This window comes from Macaca fascicularis, chromosome 1 (assembly GCF_037993035.2).
Source record: "Macaca fascicularis isolate 582-1 chromosome 1, T2T-MFA8v1.1".
Taxonomy (NCBI): Eukaryota; Metazoa; Chordata; class Mammalia; order Primates; family Cercopithecidae; genus Macaca; species Macaca fascicularis.
In genome coordinates, this window is record NC_088375.1 from 110,714,027 (window position 1) to 110,739,546 (window position 25,520).

The window sequence follows — 25,520 nt, forward strand, 5'->3', positions numbered from 1 at the left end:
ATACCAAGGACTTGAAGTCAGATGCAGGATAGCCGGGGCCTGCTGGGAAGGAAACGCAAGTTGAGGCAGGAGGTGCTCACCCCTCCCACCACGGGCCCAGCTCATCTCAGTGGACAAAGGGTGGACAGGAAGGTGCGTGTCTGCTTTTTTTTTTTTGAGATAGAGTCTCGCTCTGTTGCCCGGGCTGGAGTGTGGTGGCATGATCTCAGCTCACTGCAACCTCCGCCTCCCGGGTTCAAGTGATTCTCCTGCCTCAGAAAGGCCTCCTGTCCCTGCTCACAGCCCCACACCCCCGTCCCGGTAGCTTCAGGATCTGGCCCTGGCCCCTTGCTCAGCTGCAAAACCTGTGCCCTCTGGCCTCCACTGCCTCTCCAGCTTCACCCCCTCCGCCCAGGGCCAGCCTCTCTCCCTTGCCCTCTGTGGAGAAACAGCTCAGTCTCACTCTGAGGAGCCCGTTACCTCCAGGGAGGGCCCCCGCCCCGCCGCTCTCCCAGCCCAAACCCCCTGGGCAGCTCTATCCACCCCAAAGAGTCTCTCACTTTAGTGCGCCTAACAATTGCCTCGGAGGTTATGAAAATAAAGGTGCCCAGTCCCCTCCTTTGGGTGGTTCTGTTCATGAGCTCCACAGGGGTTCTTCTTTAGTTTTTGGGACAGGGTGTCTGTCACCCAGGCTGGAGTGTGGTGGCGTGATCTTAGCTCACTGCAGCCTGGATCTCCTGGGCTCAGGCGATCCTCCCGCCTTGGCCTCCCGAAGTGCTTGCATTACAGTTGTGAGTCGCTGCCCCCGGCCTCCACAGGGCCCCTTATACACACCCAAGCATGAGATCTGCACCGCCTGTTGGAAAGTTTGCCTGTCAACCAGGTATGAGCTAATTGGGGCCCTCAAACAGAAGTATGCAGGGACCATAAGTTAATTGATTTCTCAGTAACGACCTGATTTCTGTTTCCAGTGCCCATTTCCCTGGGGCAAAGGAACTTAATTGTGAATGTGGGGGACTCCCACCTTCACCTGCACGCTCTCCAGTGCTATTGTGGCAAGATGGTGTTGGTGATGATGGTGCTTCCTCACTGGGGAAAAGCTGGGGCAAGGGCTGCTGCCTCTCACTGCTCTGGCCTTGACGTAGCCAGGTTCACATCTCAGGGAGAGACGTAGGGAGGCAACACATGTCCCATGCAAGTCTGAGAACAGGTCAGCCTGTGGCAGTGCTGGTGGACCCCAGCAGAAGGAATGGTTGCGAAGGGGTCCACGCAGTTGATCTGAAGCTGAAGGCCTCTCCTCAGACCTGCTCTTCTCCAGACTCCTCACCTCCTGCTGCTGGGACTGTTCTTCAAAATCCTAAAGTCATCTTCACTCCTTTCTACCCTGATTCTAAAGTAGTAAGGAACTTTAGTACTTGCTTGTTTGTTTATTTATTGCCCAGGCTGAAGTGCAGTGTTGTGATCACAGCTCACTGCAGCCTCGACCTCCCAGGTCCAAACGATCCTCCCCGCTCAGCCTCCTGAGTAGCTGGAATCACAGGTCCTGCCACCATGTCCAGCTAATATTTTTAATTTTTTGTAGAGACGAGGTTCTCCCTGTGTTCCCCAGGCTGGTCTTGAGGGAGCTCCAGTGATCCTTCTGCATCGGCCTCCCAAAGTATTGCGAAGATAGGCGTGAGCCACTGCACCTGGCCATAGGAACTTTAGAGACCGTCTTGCCCGGTCCCTTCATTTTACAGGTGAAGAAGCTGTGCCTCAGAAGTGTCACTTGCCTTGGGTTTAGAGACAAACACAGAGTTAGATTCCATGTCCTCACAGGTGTCAAGTCTTGGTCTTTTAACCCAAAGGCTTCCTTCCCTCTCCACATATTTATGTGTCCACCTCCGTTCTGTGGCCACCACCTGCCTGAGCTGTTCTTGCTCTTACATGGATGACAGTGATCAATGCAAAACTGTGACACTTTGCTCATGGCATCCCAGGAATGCCTGACCCTTCCCATCCCTCATCTCCTGCTCATTCTTCAAGTGACTGAAATGCCACCTCTTCCAAGAAGCACATACTGGCCCAATGTGACCTCTGCCATTCCAGCTTCATTCAGCACTTGGAATCCACATGGCTCATGCCATGGTGTGACCACAGACAGGCTGCGTCTTTATGTTATTAACTTTTCAGTACTGAGATTAGAAATTCCTAAGAGCAGGGCTTGCCTTACATGTCTTGGTTTCCCCACAGGGCCTGGCACAGAGGACTGTGTGATGAAATTTCAGTCACTGATTATGTGGTGGCTGCTTCTCAGCCCCTTGCTACGTGCTCTAAGCCCCAGGTGCAGAACCAGTCATCAGGATGTGGACTTTTGTTCTCCAGTTGCTGGACCGAAGGTGGGATTCCATTCCGTGCCAGACTGTGGGACCCTTTTGTGGATCACTCTGTTTTTGTTTATGAGCAGCTCCAGGCAGAGTGTTTACAGGCTGCCCCGGCTCCCTGGCCAACTGGCTGTGTGGCGGGGGCCGTGGATCATGCCAAGCTGCAGGGTTCTGTGGAGTTTAAATGAAAAGATACACATAAAGCCCGTAACTAAACAGTGCCTGGCCCCCATAGGTCCCCCACACATATTGGCTATTTGTATTACTATTTAACTTAGAGTTAGAAGATTTGAGCCTGGGTGTGGTGGCTCACGCCTGTAATCCCAGCAATTTGGGAGGCCAAGGCGGGCAGATCGCTTGAGGTCGACATCAGCCTGACCAACATTGTGAAAGGCCGTCTCTACTGAAAATACAAAAATTAGCCAGGTATGGTGGTGGGTGCCTGTAATCCCAGCTACTTGGGAGGCTGAGGCAGGAGAATCGCTTGAACCTGGGAGGCGGAGGTTGCAGTGAGCCGAGTTTGCACCACTGCACTCCAGCCTGGGTAACAGAGTGAGACTCGGTCTCAAAAAGAAAAGAAAATCAAGTTAGAAGATTTGGCATTAAAATACTGTTTGTCAACATAAGTATGGGTGACTGTGCTCTTATCTGTCAGAGGAGGACATTTCGAAGGCCTCAGGAGGAAGCTGTGCAGCAGTCCTAATTGTTCTCAAGCAGAGGAGGGTGGCGCTTTGGTTTACCCAAGTGCTGGCCCAGGAGGCCCTCAGCTACTTTGCGTCCTGCCAGGGACCTGTCACCACCAGCCAACTCTGTTCCCCGGCTCGTGGCCCCAGATTACTGGGGATCTGAACACCAGGAGGGCCTGGCTGATTGCTGAAAACAGGTGGGTCCTGAAGGCCAGGCCAGAGCCTATTTGTGGAGAGGCAAAGTCAATTCCAGCCAAGATTCTGGAGAGAGGTAGAGAGGATTTTTTTCTTTTCTTTTTTTTTGAGACAGAGTCTCACTCTGTTGCCAGGCTGGAGTGCAGTGGCGCGATCTCAGCTCGCTGCAACCTCCAACTCCCTGGTTCAAGCGATTCTCCTGCCTCAGCCTCCTGAGTAGCTGGGATTATAGTCACGCGCCACCACGCCCAGCTAATTTTTGTATTTTTAGGACAGACGGGGTTTCACCACGTTGGCCAGGATGGTCTCGATCTCTTGACCTCATGATCCGCCCACCTCGGCCTCCCAAAGTGCTGGGATTAGAGGCTTGAGCCACTGTGCCCGGCTAGAGAGGACATTTCTATCTCAGCCTCCATCTCCTGAGTGGGGCTGGGCACAGATACCAGGCAGAGTGAGGTGAACTTTGACTGAAAGCAAAATGACCAACCAAGACATTGGGACTGAGCCCTTCATAAGAACTCAGGTCCGAGCAAAGCGATCCTGTTGGGGCCGGCCAGGTGCCTCTTTCCGTGAAGGTGCAGGGCTCAGAAGAGCCTGGGGCTTGCGCAGAGGACGACAGTGGCTTCAGTGGCCCGGACAAAGGGCATCCCTCTCCAGGGAGGCTCTTGCAGAGCAGTGCAGCCCACACCTGCAGGGCAGCTGCAGCCTCCTCGGGCTCAAGGGAGGTGCCGCCCTCCTGTGCCCTGCCTCTCCGGGATCAGCTCCTCAGAGTTGAGGCTTGTGAGCACAGGTTAGGCATGAGGTGGGGCCACCTGGGTTAGGATCTGACTGTGGGTTTGTCACTGCCCCACCCTGCCAAGAAGGCTGAGTTAAGAGTGGGAAGGGCCTCCCAGGAGGTTCCTGCCGTGCCGAGACTTCAGCACCTTTCCCCCCACGCCATCCTTGTCCACGGTGTTAGTCCTTTACGCCATAGTTTAAAAACAGGTAAAGCACACACAGGATCCAGGACACGTCTCCTTCTTCCAGCCTCCCTCTCTCCTCCTCCAAGGCCATATCTATACATCCTTATTAAAATACCCCAAGCATATGGAAGCACATGTATCAATATTCTCCTTTTTCTATCATTTTTGGTCACAGAGACTCTCCTGAGAGGCTGATAAAAGCTCTGGGTTCTTAGTGCTTAAGAGTTAGAATCTGAAAAAAAAGGCGGGGCGTGGTGGCTAATGCCTGTAATCCCAACACTTTGGGAAGAGGAGGCGGGTGGATCACCTGAGGTCAGAAGTTTGAGACCAGCCTGGCCAACGTGGTGAAATCTCATCTCTATTAAAAATACAAAAATTAGCCAGGTGTTGTGGCACGCCACCTGTAGTCCCAGCTACTTGAGAGGAGAATCACTTGAACCTGGGAGGAGGAGGTTGTAGTGAGCCGAGATTGCGCCACTGCACTCCTGCCTAGGTGACAGAGTGAGACTCCATCTCAAAAAAAAAAAAAAAAAAAAAAAAAAGCTCTGGTTCTCTTCCTAAGATAGGTATACACAAAAAACATTTAGGATAGAGTTTCAGGGTTTCCACACACCATGTGGCCCATCTGCCCTACTCAGCAAGGGGTTCGGTTGTGGCTTACGTCAGTGAGGCTGATCTATACTCCATCCTCTCAAGGCCGTCTCCCAACACCCACGGCTGCCCTCTGCTGCAATCCCGACAGGAGCCTGGCAAAGCAGCTCTTCTAAGGCCCTGGAAAACGGCTGAGGCAGGCTAGCCATTCAGTTCCTTGTTGAATAAAATGAAATCTAAACTCTTGACATGGCCAAGAAGGCCCTTCACGCCTGACCAGGCCTGAGCCTCCTCCCTGGCCTCATCCCAGTGCTATTACTGCTACTCCGGCCACACTGGCCTCTCCGTTGTTTATTGGACATGTCAATCCCGGGCCACCTCAGGGTCTTTGCTGAAGCTGTTCCCCCTGCCTGGAAAAGCTCTTGCTCTCTAGTTGCACTGCTGGCTCCTGGCTACTAGGGTGTCAGCACAGTTACCTTCCTCCAAGAAGCAGCATTAGAAAGGGGCGTGTGTCCTCACCCATCCCCAGCACCCTTTCTCTCTGTTGCACCATCTTAGTTTATTTTGCTCAGGGCACTTGCCACTTCTGAAATTACCTTTTTTTTTTTTCCTTAGTCATTCACTGTTTGTCTTCACCATTAGGGGGCGAGCTCCACGAAGTCAGTGGCCTTGACTGTCATCTCCCAGAACAGGGCCTGGCGCACACGCTATGCACTCAGTGAATATCTGTGGAATGAAAAAAGGATCATAGTGGAGGTGAGATAAGAATCTTGACTCAATTCTCTGTCCCACCAAGGCGGGTCCTGGCAACCCCTGGCTCCCATTCTAGGCAAAGTTCCTGCCTTTCCCTCATGTCTCTATTGCCTGCCGGCCTGCTCTTTTCCCAGATCTCTAGAGCCACGCCCTCCCAACCAGTATCTAACAAAAACTCTTTTGTGATTTTATACCTGGGGTATTTCATCTGAGTCAATTGGCTTCTCCAGCCTTAGCTCAGCTGAGTCCAAAGGTCTGATCAGTATTTCCAGTATAAAAGCCAACTCTGTGATCCCAGGGCTCAGAGCTCCACTCCAGGGGAACGAGGGAACTGACAGAGGACGGTCCAGCCTCTGCTCCCTGCCCTTGCATTCCCGGGTCTTGTGGAAATAAAGGAAAACCAACTTTAAAAAAGCAAAGCTGGCCGGGCACAGCGGCTCACACCTGTAATCCCAGCACTTTGGGAGGTGGAGGCGGGTGGATCACGAGGTCAGGAAATTGAGACCATACTGGCTAACATGGTGAAACCCCATCTCTACTTAAAATACAAAAATATTAGCTAGGTGTGGTGGTGGGCACCTATCGTCCCAGCTACTGGGGAGCCTGAGGCAGGGGAATGGCATGAACCCGGGAGGCGGAGCTTGCAGTGAGCCAAGATTGTGCCACTGCACGCCAGCCTGGGCGACAGAGCAAGGGCGTCAGCCATCTGCACTTGCATTTTGACGGAGCTTCGAAGGCAGGCAGAGGAGTAGGACAGCTTTATAGCTGAGGAAAGGGAAGGCTTCAGGTGTGCCCTGATTGGAGGCTGTTGGTGTGGGGAAGCTGCCTGTGCGTGGGCTAACTAGAAGCAGGGTATCCTGTGTGCTTGGTTAGGGGTGCTTTCCCTGGTTGGTCCTAAATTGCTTTCCCTGGTTGGTCCTAAATTGCAAGTGAGAACAAAATGAAGGAAACTGTCGGTTACTAATCAAGTTCTGGCCATTTGGGGCTGACAGTTACAGACATTATTGGTTATTGTTTAACTTCCTGGATTGTCGCCAGAGATAGCAATCTGGCTTCTTGCAAGCCTGACTTTGAGCAGGAAGACCTCCCAGGTTAATTGTTGCAGATAATGTTAGTTTCCCTGGCAAGTGACTGCAGACTGTGGGTGAGAGTTGTATTTTTTTTTTCTTCTTGAGATGGAGTTTTGCTCTTGTTGCCCAGGCTGGAGTGCAGTGGTGCGATCTCGGCTCACTGCAACCTCCGCCTCCCAGGTTCAAGCGATTCTCCTGCCTCAGCCTCCTGAATAGCTGAGATTATAGGCGCCCACCACCATGCCTGGCTAATTTTGTATTTTTAGTAGAGACAGGGTTTCTTCATGTTGGTGAGGCTGGTCTCGAACTCCTGACCTCAGGTGATCCGCCCACCTCAGCCTCCCAAATTGCTGGGATTACAGGCGTGAGCCACCGTGCCCGGCCGAGAGTTGTATTTTTATATATGGTCTGGCCATTGTCCATTTGTATAATCCGTTTCTTAGTCTACACAGCAGATCAGTCATTTGGGGATTCTTTCTCCCTTACCTTAGACGTGTGACTGCCTTGGAATAGTAGAATCATTGAGTATTTCATTTCCTTTGTTCAGGAGCTCTCTACCAAAGGCATTCTCTGTGCAAAGATGGTGACAGATGCGGTAAAAAGAACAGGACAGGGCCAGGCCTGTCCCCAGAGGCTGCAGGGCAGTTAGGGAACTGAGGCGTGTTGTTCCTGCTAACTGCATATGCCACATGAATGGCTCAGAACAGGGGGTTCTTTTGTTTTGTTTTGTTTTTGTTTTTTTGAGACGGAGTCTGGCTCTGTCGCCCGAGCTGGAGTGCAGTGGCCAGATCTCAGCTCACTGCAAGCTCCGCCTCCCGGGTTTACGCCATTCTCTGCCTCAGCCTCCCGAGTAGCTGGGACTACAGGCGCCCGCCACCTCGCCCGGCTAGTTTTTTGTATTTTTAGTAGAGACAGGGTTTCACCGTGTTAGCCAGGATGGTCTCGATCTCCTGACCTCGTGATCCGCCCGTCTCGGCCTCCCAAAGTGCTGGGATTACAGGCTTGAGCCACCGCGCCCGGCCGAGAACAGGGGGTTCTGATGAGAGGAATTAGGAAAGCATTATGGACAGTGTGGTTTCTGGAGTTCCGCTTTGAACTAAAAGCGGGATATCTATAGATGGAAATTGGGAAGAGAAGGGCGAGGGCGCTCTTGGAAGGGAATACTCTGAGGAAGGGCACGGGTGTTGCAGGCCTCCCTCTGGTCACTCACTCTCTTCTGTGCTCGGTGCTTCGGCCCGTAGAGCCACTGGACACTGGAGACCGTGTGAAGATGCCTGCTGGGTTGTGAAGGCTTCAGTGCGGGGCAAGGCCTGGTGGGAAGAGCCTTTCTTATCAAGATGAGGAGCCTGAATTTGGGTCCTGGGCAGTAAAAATCGCAGTAATAACCTGCACTTAGTGAGCACCGGCCTCAGAGAGTCCCTGCAAACCAGGAGGCAGTTACTGTTATCATCTCCATTTTACAGATGAGGAAACTGAGGCAGTGATTAAGGAACCTGCACAGGACCACACAGTATCAGAGGGGAGAGAATGATCAGATGTTGTGCTTTGCACAAAAATTATCTGTAACTGTGCTCCCCCAGATGCTGCCTCCCGATTCAAAGTCTTTGTTCTTGAATGTGTGCCCTATTAGTAAGTACCCAGCCATTACTAAGTACCCAGCATGGCCTAAGCATTTGCACGTATTATCTCACTTAATCTTCACAGCCTTCTGAAATAAGGAACTGGGATTATCATTCCCATTTTACAGAAGAGAAAACTGAGGAGCTAAGTAGCTTCCCTGAGGTGGTACAGTCCAGCCCCTGCGCATCTAACTCTGTGCCACGCTGCCCCTTGTCAATAGGCAGGAAGGTAACTGCCCATCAGTCAGTGCTTGATCCGCAGCAGTGAATCCAGGGCCTGGGCTACGAGCTGACCCGAGTCAGGGGCTCTTGTCTTTCTGGGTCACCCTTTCAAGAATTTGATGGAAGCTACAGATACTCTCCCCAGAAAAATGCACACACACACAGACACACAGCATTTTGCATACTTTAGGAAATTCACAGATCCCTACAAATCTTTCCATGGGCCTCACTAGGCAAGTGGGCCATAGGGGAAGACGTTTGGGGTAAATGCTTCACCTTTTTGGCTCCAGTCTGGGGCCAAAGGGCAAGCCTTTGAGTTCTGCAAGGTTTCATTCTGGGGACAAGGAAAACACAATTCCACAATTCCATTCTATTTTCTTTTTCTTTTTTTTTTTTTTTGAGACGGAGTCTCGCGCTGTCGCCCAGGCTGGAGTGCAGTGGCTGGATCTCAGCTCACTGCAAGCTCTGCCTCCCGGGTTTACGCCATTCTCCTGCCTCAGCCTCCCGAGTAGCTGGGACTACAGGCGCCCGCCACCTCGCCTGGCTATTTTTTTTGTATTTTTTAGTAGAGACGGGGTTTCACTGTGTTAGCCAGGGTGGTCTCGATCTCCTGAACTCGTGATCTGCCCGTCTTGGCCTCCCAAAGTGCTGTGATTACAGGCTTGAGCCACCGCGCCCGGCCCCATTCTATTTTCATTTACTTCATCTGAGAAAGGAACAAAAAGCAGCAGCCTGCCCACCAAGCCCCCATCTTGGGGCTGACCTAATTACCCAGCTTCTCTCCCACACCCAGAGGGCTGAACGCTGCTGGAGAAAATCTTCTAATTCTGCTGGTTTCTGCCAATGCACACGTATGGTTTCTAATCCCAGCTGGGCTTTAACACTACTTGGCAGCTCTTACTGTACCAGATAAACACTCACACCCCGTTCCCACAATGGTCATTCCAACCCTTCTTTAATGATTAATTAAGCTTTAAAGTTTTCATGCGATAGTAGAAGCCCAACTGCACGTATTTCTTTTTTTTTTTTTTTTTTTTTTTGAGACGGAGTCTCGCTCTGTCGCCCAGCCCAGGCTGGAGTGCAGTGGCGCGATCTCGGCTCACTGCAAGCTCCGCCTCCCGGGTTCACGCCATTCTCCTGCCTCAGCCTCCCGAGTAGCTGGGACTACAGGCGCCCACAACCGCGCCCGGCTAATTTTTTGTATTTTTAGTAGAGACGGGGTTTCACCGTGGTCTCGATCTCCTGACCTTGTGATCCGCCCGCCTCGGCCTCCCAAAGTGCTGGGATTACAGGCGTGAGCCACCGCGCCCGGCCTTGCACGTATTTCAATTCACACCTTCCACAGATTTATCCCGTTTCTCCCTCCACCTGTGCTCTAGATCCTTCGTTTGTTTGTTTTTGTTTTTGTTTTTTTTTTTTTGCTATTTATGTACTGGCTCCTGTGCCTGTCATTGGGCTAGGCTCTGGGATGCCTGTCAGAGTCTCTGCTCTCGTGGAGCAAATAGCCCCAAGACAAAGACCATCGTTCAATACATATTAATAATTACAAGGCCGGGCGCGGTGGCTCACGCCTGTAATCCCAGCACTTTGGGAGGCCGAGGCAGGCGGATCACGAGGTCAGGAGATCAAGACTATCCTGGCTAACATGGTGAAACCCCGTCTCTACTAAAAATACGAAAGAAAATTAGCGGGGCGTGGTGGCGGTCGCCTGTAGTCCCAGCTACTACTCGGGAGGCTGAGGCAGGAGAATGGTGTGAACGCGAGAGGCGGAGCTTGCAGTGAGCCAAGATTGTGCCACTGCACTCCTGCCTGGGCACAAAACTTCATCCACTAAGTTCCCTGGAGTCTTCCTCTTGTGTCTTTTCGGTCAAACCTGGGTCAAATGCCCACCCCAGATAGGCGAAGAGGAAGAGGGTTACCATGATTGACTTAGAGCAATCATGATTTCTTCCGTAATACAGTGAGGACCCCACCTTCCCTGCAAATATTTGCTGCCTATTGGATGCCTCACTTGAGGGTCAATGGGACCACCAATTCTGCATATGTATGCTAGATAATTCAGGCAAGTCCTCCTACCAATGAAAACTTTTATTTATTTATTTACTTATTTACTTACTTACTTACTTATATATTTTTTGAGACGGAGTCTCACTCTGTTGCCCAGGATGGAGTTCAGGCGCATGATCTTGGCTCACTGAAACCTCCGCCTCTGGAGTTCAAGCGTTTCTCCTGCCTCAGCCTCCCAAGTAGCTGGTATTACAGGCGCCTACCACCATGCCCAGCTAACTTTTGTATTTTTAGTAGAGGTGGGGTTTTGCCATGTTGGCCCCATGTTGGCCAGGCTGGTCTCAAATTCCAGGTTCGAGACCGGCCACCACATGCTTTTAAAATGAGTTTTTCAAGCTTTTAAAGTTTTTGGCCAGGCACAGTGGCCCACACCTGTAATCCCATCTCTTTGGGAGGCTCAGGTGGGCGGATCACCTGAGGTCAGGAGTTCAAGACCAGTCTAGCTAACAGGGTGAAACCTCGTCTCTACTAAAAATACACAAATTAGCCAGTCATGGTGGTGGGCACCTGTAATCCCAGCTACTCAGGAGGCCGAGGCAGGAGAATCGCTTGAACCCAGGAGGCAGAGATTGCAGCGAGTCAAGATCGTACCACTGCACTCCAGCCTGGGTGACAGAGCAAGACTCCATCTCAAAAATAAATAAGTAAATAAATAAAAAATAAAAATAGGCCAGGCATGGTGGCTCACACCTGAAATCCCAGCACTTTGGGAGGCCGAGGTAGGCTGATCACCTGAGGTCAGGAGTTCGAGACCAGCCCAAGCAATATGGTGAAACACTGTCTTTACTAAAAATAAAAAATTAGCTGGGTGTGGCGGTGGGTGTCTGTAGTCCCAACTTCTCGGGAGGCTGAGATAGGAGAATTGCTTGAACCCAGGAGGTGGAGGTTGCAGTGAGCCAAGATCGTGCCACTGCACTCCAGCCTGGGCAACAGAGCGAGACTCTCTCAATGAATAAATAAATACATAAAAATAGAAATAAAAATACAAAAATTAGCTGAGCGTGGTGGCATGTGCCTGTAGTTCCCGCTACTCGGGAGGCTGAGGCTGGGTGACAGAGCAAGAGACTCAGACTCAAAAAAAGAACATTAGGTTCAATAGATAACAGAGACATACTCTCCATGTGCAGTAGCTCATGCATATAATCCCAGCAACTTGGGAAGATGAGGTGGGTGGATCACTTGAGCCCAGGAGTTTGAGAACAGCCTGGGCAACATAGCAAGACCCTGTCTCTACAAAAAAAAAAAAAAAAACTTTTAAAAATAGCAATGAAGTACTGATGCATGCTTAACATGAATGAACCTTGAAAACATTATGCTGAGTGAAAGAAGCCAAACAAAAAAAGACCACATATGGAATAATTCCATTTACATAAAACATACAGGGTTGGGCATGGTTGCTGGCACTTTGGGAGGCTGAAATGGAAGAATTGCTTGAAGCCAGGAGTTTGACACCAGCCTGGGCAATACAGCAAGACCTCTGTCTCTGTGAAAAAATTTTTAAAAAATTAGCCAGGTGTGGTGGTGTGTGCCTGTAGTTCCAGTGACTCGGGAGCCTGAGGCAGGAGGATCACTTGAGCCCAGCAATCTGAGATTGCAAAATCAACTCCAGGTGGTTACTAGTCTTAAATGAGCTAGGCAAAATGAGCTATAACTGCATTCCTGCCTGGGTGACAGAGGAAGACCCTATCTTTATAAAAAAAAAACAAAAAACAAACATAGAACAGGTGGGACCAACCAAAACCAACAGATTTAAATTTTTAAAAATCAGGATTTGTATTAAGTGTAAATGGACAAAATGTTTCATTTAAAAGGCAGTGGTTGCAGACTAGATTTTTTTTTTCAATCTAACTATATGTTTTTTCTTTTTTAAAGACACGGTCTCACTCTGTGATCCAGGCTGGTGCAATCATGGCTCACTGCAGCCTTGATCTCCCAGGTTCAAGCGATCCTCCCACCTCAGCCTCCCAAGTAGCTGAGACCACAGGCACATGCTACCACACCTGGCTAATTTTTTTTTTTTAATGGAGTCTTGCTCTGTTGCCAAGGGTGGAGCGCAGTGGTGCGATCTCGGCTCACTGCAACCTCTGCCTCCTGGGTTCACATGATTCTCCTGCCTCAGCCTTCCCAGTAGCTAGGACTGCAGGTGCCCACCACCACACCCAGCTAATTTTTGTATTTTTAGTAGAGATGGGTTTCACCATGTTGGCCAGCCTGGTCTCAAACTCCTTACCTCAGGTGATCCACCCACAGCCTCCCAAAGTGCTGCAATTACAAGTGTGAGGTACTGCACCCAGACACATGGCTAATTTTTTAATGTTTTGTAGAGATGGGATTTTTGCCATGTTGCCCAGGCTGATCTTGAATTCCTGGACTCAAGCAATCCTCCCGCCTCAGCCTCCCAAATTGCTGGGATTACAGGTGTGAGCCACTGTGCCGGTCCTAAATTTGTTTTTCTTATTTTTAGAGATGTGGTCTCGCTATGTTGCTCAGGCTACAGTCAGTGGCTATTCACAGGTATGATCATGGTATAATGCAATCTGAACCTCCCGGCCTCAAGTAATCCTCCTGCCTCAGCCTCCTGAGTAGCTGGGACAATAAGTGTGTGGCACCATACCCAGCTATGTTTCCATTTATCTTGGATAAATACTAAACTGTAGAACTGCTGGCTTATATGGTAAATGTATGTGTAACTTAAAAACAAAAACAAAAACAAAACTCTGCTAGTTTGGCCAGCGATAGCGACTCATGCCTGTAATTCCAGCACTTTGGTAAGCTGAGGCGAGAGCCAGGAGCTTGAGACCAGCCTGACCAACATGATGAGATCTGGTCTCTACCAAAAATGCAAAAAATTAGCCGGGTGTCGTGGTGGGCGCTTGTAATTCCAGCTACTCAGGAGGCTGAGGCAGGAGCATCGCTTGAACCCAAGAGGTGGAGGTTGCAGTGAGCCGAGATCACACCACTGCACTCCAGCGTGGGTGACAGAGCAAGTCTCTGTTTCAAAAAACAAAACAAACGAACAAAAAACATCAGATAATTAACAAGATTTGAAGAATTACTGAATTGAGATGCTGAAATACTGAAGAGGATGGAAAAGTCGAGGAGTGAAGCCTCCGCTGAAGGCTGAATAACCTTGGGGTTTTGTTCTGGAAGAGGCTGAGCTGCAATTCTGGCAGCCTTGCAGGCTAGGGTGAAAAATTCAGAGTTCAGAGTCCTGTGAAGAATAGGGATTCTGGTAAACATCGCTCTGCCTTGGGTGTGATGCTTAAGGGATGCTTGCTGGGTACAAACTGACCCAGAAAATCTCAAGCCATGAGCTTGACTTAAGGTGATTTTGAAGTGCTACTGCCCTAAAGAGCCTGGCAACATAATAAAAAGTTCTCTTTAAAGGAAGACAATATTTATCCCAGGCCTCAAAGTATTTTTCTTTTCTTTTATCACTTTCTGCTTTCATATCAAAATATTTCTATTAACAATATTTCTTTTTTCTTTCTTTTTTTTTTTTTTTTTGAGACAGGGTCTTGCTCTGTTGCCCAGGTTGGAGTGCAGTGGTATAATCTCAGCTCACCGAAAACTCTGCCTCCTGGGCTCAAGCGATCCTCCAGCCTCAGCCTCCTGAGTAGCTGGGACCACAGGTGCACACCACCATGCCTGGCTAATGTTTTGTTTTTTTTTTTTTTAAGACAGAGTCTCACTCTCTTGCCCAGGCTGGAGTGCAGTAGCACAATCTCAGCTCACTGCAACCCCTGCCTCCAGGATCAAGCAATTTTCCGACCTCAGGTTCCTGGTAGCTGGTATTACAGGCACGCACCACCATGCCCGGCTAATTTTTGTACTTTATTTTTTTTATAGTAGAGACAAGGTTTCACCATGCTGGCCAGGCCAGTCTTGAACTCCTGACCTCATGAAGAACCTGCCTCGGCCTCCCAAAGTGCAGGGATTACAGGCGTAAACCACCGCGCCCAGCCTTACCATGCCTGGTTAATTTTTAAATCGTTTTTTGGCAGTGATGGGGCCTCACCATGTTGCCCAGTTGAACTCCTGAATCCATGTCTCAAGCTCCTGGATTCAAGCAATCCTTCCAGCTTGGCCTCCCAGTGCTGGGATGACAGGTATGAGCCACCAAGCCCAGCTACAAACAATTTTTCTTTTCTTTTGAAATGGAGTCTCGCTCTATCAATCACCCAGGCTGGAGTGCAGTGGTGGGATCTCGGCTCACTGCAACCTCCGCCTCCTGGGTTCAAGCGATTCTCCTGCCTAAGCCTCCCAAGTAGCTGGGATTATAGGCACGTGCCACCATGCCTGGCTACTTCTGTATTTTTAGTAGAAACGGGGTTTCTCTGTGTTGGTCAGGGTGGTCTCGAACTCCTAACCTCAGGTGATCCGCCCGCCTCAGCCTACCAAAGTGCAGGAATTACAGACCTGAGCCACTGCACCTGGCCAAAAAAAACTTTTTTTTTTTTTTTTTTTTTTTTTTTTTTTAAAGATAGAGTCTCGCTCTGTCACCCAGGCTAGAGGCTAGAGTGCAGTGGCATGATCCGGCTTACTGCAATCTCCGCCTCCCAGGTTCAAATGATTCTTCTGCCTCAGCCTCCCGAGTAGCTGGGACTACAGGTGCACACCATCACACCCAGCTAATTTTTGTATTTTTAGTAGAGATGGGGTTTCACCATACTGGCCAGGCTGGTCTTGAACTACTGACCTCATGATCTGCCCACCTCAGCCTCCCAAAGTGTTGGCATTACAGGCGTGAGCCACCATGCCCAGCCAAAAAAAAACTTTAAAAAAGGAATGAGGCTGGTCACGGTGGCTCACGCCTGTAATCCCAGCACTTTGGGAGGCTGAGGTGGGTGGATCACCTGAAGTCGGGAGTTTGAGACCAGCCTGACCAACATGGAGAAACCCCATCTCTACTAACAAAAACCAAAAAATTTGCCGGGTGTGGTAGTGCATGCCTGTAATCCCACCTACTCGGGAGGCTGAGGCAGGAGAATCACTGGAACCTGGGAGGCGGAGGTTGCAGTGAGCCAAGATCGTGCCATTGCACTCCAGCCTGGGCAATAAGAGTGAAACTCTATCTCAAAAAAAAAAAAAAAAAAAAAGGAACGAAGTACTGATGCATGCTCAACATGAATGAACCTTGAAAATATTATATTAAGTGAAAGAAGACAAAATAACCACATATGGAATGACTTCATTTACATGAAATGCATAGGTCCGGGCACTGTGGCTCACGCCTATAGTCTCAGCACTTTGGGAGGCTGAAGAGGGAGAATTGCTTGAAGCCAGGAGTTTGACACCAGCCTGGGCAATACAGTAAGACCTCTGTCTCTACAAAATTAGCCAGGTGTGGTGGCGTGTGCCTATAGTTCCAGTTACTTGGGAGCCTGAGGCAGGAGGATCACTTGAGCCCAGCAATTTGAGGTTGTAAAATCAACTCCAGGTGGTTACTAGCCTTAAATAAGCTAAGCAAAATGAGCTATAACTGCACCACTGCATTAGTGCCTGGGTGACAGAGGAAGACACCATCTTTATGAAAACAAAAAAACAGGCCGGGCGCGGTGGCTCACGCCTGTAATCCCTGCACTTTGGGAGGCCGAGGCGGGCGGATCACGAGGTCAGTAGATCGAGACCATCCTGGCTAACACGGTGAAACCCCGTCTCTACTAAAATACAAAAAATTAGCCGGGCGCAGTGGCGGGCGCCTGTAGTCCCAGCTACTCCGGAGGCTGAGGCAGGAGAATGGCGCGAACCCGGGAGGCGGAGCTTGCAGTGAGCTGAGATGGTGCCACTGCACTCCAGCCTGGGCGACAGAGTGAAGACTCCGCCTCAAAAAAAAAACAAAACAAAAAACAAAAAAAACAAAAAAAACAAAAAAACAAAACATAGAACAGGTGGGACCAACCAAAACAGATTCAAATTTTTAAAAATCAAGATTTGTATTAAGTGTAAATGGGCCAAATGTTTCATTTAAAAGGCAGTGGTTGCAGACTAGATTTTTTTTTTCCAATTGAACTGTATGCTTTTTTTTTTTTTTTTTTTTTTAAAGACATGGTCTCACTCTGTGACCCAGGCTGGTGCAGTCATGGCTGACTGCAGCCTTGATCTCCCAGGTTCAAGTGATCCTCCCACCTCAGCCTCCAGAGTAGCTGGGACCACAGGCGCATGGCACCACACCTGGCTAATGTTTTGGGGTTTTTTTGTTTTTTGTTTTTGAGATGGAGTCTCGCTCTGTCGCCCAGGCTGGAGCTCAGTGGTGCCATCTCAGCTCACTGCAAGCTCCGCCTCCCGGGTTCAAGCGATTCTCTTGCCTCAGCCTCCTGAGTAGCTGGGATTACAGGTGTGTGCCACCATGCCTGGCTAATTTTTGTATTTTTAGTAGAGATGGGGTTTCACCATGTTGTTCAGGCCGGTCTTGAACTCCTGGCCTCGTGATCTGCCTGCCTCGCCTCCCAAAGTGCTGGAATTACAGGCATGAGCCACTGCACGAGGCCTTTTTTTTTTTTTTTTTTTTTTTTTTTTGGAGATAGGGTGTCATTCTGTTGTTCAGGCTGGAGTGCAGTGGTGTGATCATGATTCACTGTACCTTCAAACTCCTGGGCTCAAGAGATCCCCTCAGTTCAGTCTCCTGAGTAGCTGAGACTATAGGCAAGTGCCACCACACCACTCTAATTTATTTTTATTTTTTGTAAAGACAGAGTCTTGTAAACTGGCCTCAAGTCATCCTCCTGCCTAGGCCTCCCAAGAGCTGGGATTATAGGCATGCGTACCTGGTTGCTTTTTTTCATTACAGCCATTTTAGTGGATGTGAAATGGTACCTTCTTGTGGTTCTAATTTGCGTGTCTCTAATCACTAAAGATGTTGAGCATTTTTTCATTGCTTATTAGCAATCTGTATATCTTCTTAGATGAAATGTCTATTCAAATCTTTCGCCCATCTTTTGATTGACTTGCCTTATCATTGAGGCATGAGTTCTGGATATTCTTTGCTGCATATACACCCACGTTGTTTTTCAGTAGAATTATGTCTTAAACTCAACTACACTCTGGTTTTGGATTTCACTATCAGGATGATGTGACTTTTTTTTGACATCTTTGTAGTGGTAGTCTAGTTATTCTTAATAACTTATCATGCTGTGAAAGCCTGAGATTTTTTTGAGTCTCTGGTGTATATAATATTTAAATTTAAAGAAGTTTGGCCGGGCACAGTTGTGCACCACACCTGTAATCCCAGTGCTTTGGTTGGCTAAGGTGAGAGTGTCTCTTGAAGCCATGAGTTCAAGGCTGCAGTAAGATCGAATCGCACTACTGCATTCCAGCCTAGGCGGCAAAATAAGATACCATCTCCAAAAAAAATTAAAAATAAAAAAATTTAAAAACAAATTTAGCAGCATAAAACAACAGTCATTTATTCTCTTATAATTCCAGAAGGCCAAATGTCCAAAATGAGTTAAGAGTGGGGCTAAAATCAAGGTGTCAGCAGGACTGGTTCCTTCCAGAGGCTCTGGGGGAGAAAGATTCTTTTTGCTTGTTTCTTCCCGTTTATGGTGGCTACCCACATCGATCACCTTGATCTCTGCTTCCACAGTCAAATTCCTTCTCCTCTGTTGTCAAATCTCATTCTGCCTACTTTGTGATGACATTCAGGGTCTGCGCAGATAATTCTGGATAAGCTCCCATCTCAAGATCCATACCCTTGGCTGTATCTGCAAAGTTCCTTCTGCCTTGTAAAATAACATTCATGGTTTCCAGGGAGTATAACCTGGAAATCTTTGGGGACATTATTCAGCCCACCACACTGTCCAGCAGAAATATAATTTCAGTCACCAATGTAAGCCACATATGTAATTTTTTTTTTTTTGAGACGGAGTCTCGCTCTGTCACCTAGGCTGGAGTGCAGTGGCACAGTCTCGGCTCCCTACAACTTCTGCCTCCCGAGTTCATGCCATTCTCCTGCCTCAGCCTCCTGAGAGGCTGGGACTACAGGCATGCACCACCATGCCTGGCTAATTTTTGTATTTTTAGTAGAGATAGGGTTTCACCATGTTGGCTAGGCTGGTCTCGAACTCCTGACCTCAGGTGATCCTCCTGCCTTGGCCTCCCAAAGTGCTGGGATTACAGGCATGAGCCACTGTGCCTGGTCGCCACATAAGTAATTTAAATTTTTTTTAGTAACATTAAAAAAGTAAAATGAGACAGATGAAATTAATTTTAATAATATATGCCAGGCGCAGTGGCTCACACCTGTAATCCCAGCACTTTGGGAGGCTGAGGTGGGCAGATCACTTAAGGTGAGGAGTTTGAGACCAGCCTGATCAACAATGCAAAACCCCATCTCTACTAAAAACACAAAAATTAAGTTAGCTAGGTGTGGTGGTGCATGCCTGTAGTCCCAGCCACTCAGGAGGCTGAGGCACTATTGCTTGAACCCAGGAGGCAGAGGTTGCAGCAAGCCGAAATCATGCCACTGCACTTCATCCAGCCTGGGTGACAGAGTGAGACTCTGTCTAAAAAAAAATATATATATATATATATATATGGGGGGGGGAGAGAGTTCATTAATCCAATATACCCTCGAGTTTTCATGTCAATATGTAAACAATAGGAAAAATATTAATGAGATATCTTGCATCCTTTATTGAAGAAATCCGTTGTGTATTTTACACTTATAGTGTACTGCAATTCAGACCAGTCACATTTCAAGTGCTCAGTAGTCACAAGTGGCTGGTGGCTACTGTATTGGACAGCACTGCCAACTGCTTGTTTTTGACAGAGTCTCGCTCTGTTGCCCAGACTGGAGTACAGTGGCATTATCTCAGCTCATGGCAACCTCCCCGTCCTGGGATCAAGCGATTCTTCTGCCTCAGCCTCCTGAGTAGCTGGGACTACAGGCATGCGCCACCATGCCCAGCTAATTTTTGTATTTTTAGTAGAGACAGGGTTTCACCACGTTGCCGAGGCTGGTCTTGAACTCCTGACCTCGGGTGATCCTCCTGCCTTGGCCTCCCAAAGTGCTGGGATTACAGGTATAAGCCACCACTCCCGGCCAACCACTGCCAACTTCTAAGCTGGAAAGTCACTGGAATGACTGTTCAGAAAAGGATTACAATATGGCTTTTCCATTTTTGTTTTTTTTTTTGAGACGCAGTCTTACTCTGTCACCCAGGCTGGAGTGCAGTGGTGTAATCTCGGCTCACTGCTACCTCCATCTCCTGGGTGCACCCGATTCTCCTGCCTCCGCCTCCAGAGTAGCTGGGATTACAGGCACATGACACCACGCCCAGCTAATTTTTTTGTATTTTTAGTAGAGACAGGGTTTCACCATGTTGGCCAGGCTGATCTCGAGCTCCTGCCCTCAGGTGATCCACCCACCTTGGCCTCCCAAAGTGCTGGGATTACAGGAGTCAGCCACCGCACCTGGGCGGCTTTTCCACTTTTAAGACTTACTTACAGAATTTGTGGCCGGGCGCGGTGGCTCACGCCTGTAATCCCAGCACTTTGGGAGGCCGAGGCGGGCGGATCACAAGGTCAGGAGATCGAGACCACAGTGAAACCCCGTCTCTACTAAAAATACAAAAAATGAGCCGGGCGCGGTGGTGGGCGCCTGTAGTCCCAGCTACTCGGGAGGCTGAGGCAGGAGAATGGCGTGAACCAGGAGGCAGAGCTTGCAGTGAGCCAGGATCGCGCCACTGCACTCCAGCTTGGGCAACAGAGCGAGACTCCGTCTCAAAAAAAAAAAAAAAAAAAAAAAAAAAAAAGAATTTGTATATACTGTTCCTACAATTTGTGTCCAATCGTTAAACAATAGCCAAGACATTCCTGAAGAACAAAGTGGGAGGGAATGCTTGGCCTATAAATATCAAACTTTAATATAAAGCTATCAACTGTGCAGTATTGCGCAAGAAGGAACAGGTATTAGAACGGAAGGTCCATAAATAGACCCATGCAAATATGGACACTTGATTTATGACAAACATGGCCTGCAGAGGGGTAACAACAGTCTTTCAACACATGGTGCTGGAATAACTGAATCTCCAAATGGAATAATGTGAATCATGACCCTCTACCTCCCAATAAATGTCAAAATCAACTCCAGGTGGTTACCAATCTTAAATGAGCAAATAAGACAATAACACTTTCAGAAGATAGGCAAGGGGCTTGAGCAGGCATCTCACAGAAGATATCCAAATGATCGGTTGACATATCACAAGGTGTTTAACCTCATTTATAAATACAGAAATGCAAGTTAAACCCATACTGAGGTACCATTGCACCACAAACTCACCAGAATGGCCAACCACATTGACAACCTCAAGAACTGGAGAGGGTGAGAACAACTGGAACTCTCATACACTGCCTGTGGGAAGAAAAATTAGTACAACCACTTTGGCATTCTCTAGTTAAGCCGAATAAACTCTGACCCAGCCATTCAACTCCTAGCTGTATACCTGACAGAAATTTATGCAATATCTACCATTTTTATAATGGCATATTTGAAATGGCTTAAAACTGGAAACAATCCACATATCTATCAACAGTAGAATGGATAAATTGTGGCATATTTCTGAAATAGAATTCCACATGAAAATGAGGCCAGGCACGGTGGCTCATGCCTGTAATCCCAGCACTTTGGGAGGCTGAGGCAGGCAGATCACCTGAGGTTGGGAGTTTGAGACCAGCCTGACCAACATGGAGAAACCCTGTCTCTACTAAAAATACAAAATTAGCCAGGCATAGGGGTGGGTGCCTGTAATCCCAGCTACACGCGAGGCTGAAGCAGGAGAATCCCGGGAGATGGAGGTTGTGGTAAGCTGAGATTGCGCTGAGCCAAGATTGTGCCACTGCACTCCAGCCTGGGCAACAAGAGTGAAACCCCGTCTCAAAAAAAAAAAAAAAAAAGGAAAAAGAAAAAGAAAAGAAAATGAAGCCGGGCACGGTGGCTCATGCCTGTAATCCCAGCACTTTGGGAGGCCGAGGCGGGTGGATCACCTGAGGTCGGGAGTTCGAGACCACCCTGACTAACATGGAGAAACTCTGTGTCTACTAAAAATTCAAAATTAGCCGGGTGTGGTGGCGCATGCCTGTAATCCCAGCTACTCGGGAGGCTGAGGCAGGAGAATTGCTTGAACCCAGGAGGCAGAGGTTGCGATGAGCTGAGATCGCGCCATTGCACTCCAGCCTGGGCAACAAGAGCAAAACTCCGTCTCAAAAAAAAAAAAAAAAAAAAAAAAAAGAAAATGAATGAACTACAGGTATATAAAATAACATGAATGCATACTTAAAAAGTCAGACACACACACACAAAATATTGTAATTATTCTGTTTTTTTGTTTTTTTTTTTTTTTTTTTTTTTTTGAGACGGAGTCTCGCTGTGTCTCCCAGGCTGGAGTGCAGTGGCGTGATCTCGGCTCACTGCAAGCTCCGCCTCCCGGGTTCACGCCATTCTCCCGCCTCAGCCTCCCAAGTAGCTGAGACTACAGGCGCCCGCCACCACGCCCGGCTAGTTTTTTGTATTTTTAGTAGAGACGGGGTTTCACCATGTTAGCCAGGATAGTCTCGATCTCCTGACCTCGTGATCCACCCGCCTCGGCCTCCCAAAGTGCTGGGATTACAGGCTTGAGCCACCGCGCCCGGCCAATTATTCTGATTCCATTCTTATAAAGTTCAAAAATTGGCAAAATGAAATAATTGTGCATTATTCACAATAGTCAAAAGATGAAAACAACCCAAATGTCCATCAACAGATGAATGGATAAGCAAAATGTGGCGTATACACACATTGTGTGTATACACATACAATGGAATATGATTCAGCCATAAAAGGGAATGAAGTTCTGATACATGCTGTAACATGGATGAGCCTTGAAAACATTATGCTAAGTGAAATCAGCCAGATGCAAAATGACAAATATTATAGGCAATTTATATGAGGCACCCAGAATAGGCAAATTCATAAAGACACTCTATCAGGAGTCAGGGGCTAAAGGGAGGGGGAATGCCAGTTATTGCTTTATGGTTACAGAGCTTCTGTTTGGGGTGATGGAAAAGTTTTGGAATAGATAGTGGTGATGGTTGTACAATACTGTGAATATGATTAATGCCACTGAGTTTTACACTTAAAAATGGTTAAAATCGGCTGGGCACGGTGGCTCATACCTGTAATCCCAGCACTTTGGGAGGCCAACGCGGGCGGATCATGAGGTCAGGAGATCGAGACCATCCTGGCTAACACTGTGAAACCCCGTCTCTACTAAAAATGCAAAAAATTAGCCGGGCATGGTGGTGGGCGCCTGTAGTCCCAGCTACTCGGGAGACTGAGGCAGGAGAATGGCGTGAACCCAGGAGGCGGAGCTTACAGTGAGTTGAGATCGCGCCACTGCACTCCAGCCTGGGCGACAGAGCAAGACTCCGTCTCAAAGAAAAAAGAAAAAAAAAAAAGGTTAAAATGGCAAATTTTGTCATACATTTATTTATTTATTTATTTATTTATTTATTTTTGAGACGGAGTTTCGCTTTTGTTGCCCAGGCTGGAGCGCAATGGTGTGTTACTGGCTCACCACAACCTCTGCCTCCTGGGTTCAAGCAATTCTCTTGCCTCAGCCTCCTGAATAGCTGGGATTACAGTCATGCGATACCACATCCGGCTAATTTTGTATTTTTAGTAGAGACGGGGTTTCTCCATGTTGGTCAGGCTGGTCTCGAACTCCTGACCTCAGATGACCTGCCCGCCTTGGCCTCCCAAAGTGCTGGGATAACAGGCGTGAGCCACTGTGCCGACCTATTTTGTTATTATTATTATTTTTTGAGACGGTGTTTCCCTCTTGTCGCCCAGGCTGGAGTGCAGTGGCATGATCTTAGCTCACTGCAACCTCTGCCTCCTGGGTTCAGGTGATTCTCCTGCCTCAACCTCCCGAATAGCTGGGACTACAGATGCACGCCACCATGCCCAGCTAATTTTGTATTTTTGGTAGAGACGTGGTTTCACCATGTTGGCCAGGCTGGTCTCGAACTCCTGACCTCAGGTGATCCACCCGCCTCGGCCTCCCAAAGTGCCAGGATTATAGGCGTGGGTCACAGCACCTGGGCTAGGGATTTTCTTTTTTTTTTTTTTTTTTTTTTTTTGAGACGGAGTCTCGCTCTGTCACCCAGGCTGGAGTGCAGTGGCCGGATCTCAGCTCACTGCAAGCTCCGCCTCCCGGGTTTACGCCATTCTCCTGCCTCAGCCTCCCGAGTAGCTGGGACTACAGGCGTCTGCCACCTCGCCCGGCTAAGTTTTTGTATTTTTAGTAGAGACGGGGTTTCACTGTGTTAGCCAGGGTGGTCTCGATCTCCTGACCTCATGATCCGCCCGTCTCGGCCTCCCAAAGTGCTGGGATTACAGGCTTGAGCCACCGCGCCCGGCCTGGGCTAGGGATTTTCAAAGGTTATGTTAACTATGTAACTTTGGCCTTATGTACTGACTTGTAACCTAACTTTTTTTTTTTTTTTTTTTTTTTTTTTAGACGGAGTCTTGCTGTGTCACCCAGGCTGGAGTGCAGTGGCCGGATCTCAGCTCATTGCAAGCTCCGCCTCCCGGGTTTTTACGCCATTCTCCTGCCTCAGCCTCCCGAGTAGCTGGGACTACAGGCGCCCACCACCTCGCCCGGCTAGTTTTTTTTTGTATTTTTTAGTAGAGACGGGGTTTCACCGTGTTAGCCAGGATGGTCTCGAACTCCTGACGTCGTGATCCGCCCGTCTCGGCCTCCCAAAGTGCTGGGATTACAGGCTTGAGCCACCGCGCCCGGCCTGTAACCTAACTTTAGTGTAAGGTGTAACTCCATTGCTGATGGATTTGAGAGCTACTTAAGAGACCTGGTGACTGATTGGACTACAAGGGAAAAGGAGAGAAATTAAAGAATGATATTCCCAGGCCTAACAACTCTGATATTTTCTGGCCTAAGCAACTGACTATACAGTTGTTCTATTTATTGAGATAGGGCCCATGGGAAGAATAGGTGGAGGGTAAAGAGGATGCGCCTACTACATTTTTTAATCATTAAAAATTTCAAAAACACAGAAAAACTGACAGATTGTACAGTAAACACCCATATACCTACCACCTAACTTATTGCTATATTTTCTTCTTCACATCTTTCCATATACCTAGAAGAATTCATTTTTGAACAAGCTGAATTTGTGAAATCTAGGAGACATCCAAGTGTCCTGTGTAATAGGCCGCTAGTGTAGAGGGCAGAAATACATTAAGAGCAGGCTACAAGTGCTGCCTCCTTTTCTTCACCTCCCATTCACACTCAGCTCTCCAGATTTTGACTTTTGACACCTTCCTTTTAAAGATGCTACCACTGAGGACACCGACTACTGAGAAGTCCAAAATCAAACTCATGTCTTCCCTCTGTGAAACCTGCTCCTCTTCCCCCTGTATGTCCTGCTGCCTTAGTCAGTATGAGCTGTGAAGTACCACAGACAGGGTGGGCTAAACAGCAGAAACGTATTTGTCACAGTTCTGGAGGCTAGAAGTCCTAGATCATGTGCCAGCATGGTCAGGTTCAGGTGAGGGCCCTCTACCAGGCTGCAGCCTGCCAGCTTCTTGTATCTCACATGGCAGAGGGGGCTAGAGAGTTCTCTGAGGTCCCTTTTATAAGACCACTAATCCCATTTATGAGGGCTCCATCCTCATGACCTAATTACCTCCCAAAGTCCCCACCTCCTAATACCATCACATTAGGGGTTAGGATTTCAACAAATGCATTTGGGGGTACACAAACATTCAGTCTGTAACACCTTAGTTACCAGAGCCTCAAACTTGGCAGTCACCCTAGACACCAGCAAACAGGTTCTCTCAACCCTGACACCAGCAAACAGGTTCTCTCAACCCTGTCTCCTAAAGAGCTTTTAAAAAATGTCCCCTTCCTCACTATGCTCTCAACCTTTTTTTTTTTTTTTTTTTTTGAGACGGAGTCGGGCTGTGTCATGCAGGCTGGAGTGCAATGGCACAATCTCGGCTCACTGCAACCTT

The 25,520-nt window shown here is 48.5% G+C and overlaps 1 long non-coding RNA gene across 1 annotated transcript; it reads left to right on the plus strand.

The window, feature by feature from the left end:
• The first annotated feature begins 2,222 nt into the window (after window positions 1-2,222).
• LOC123567262 (uncharacterized) lies at window positions 2,223-24,138 on the plus strand. The gene is made up of 3 exons (XR_006690174.3): window positions 2,223-2,357; window positions 5,419-5,532; window positions 24,007-24,138. It is a non-coding gene; the product is annotated as an uncharacterized lncRNA (long non-coding RNA).
• Window positions 24,139-25,520: the final 1,382 nt, after the last annotated feature.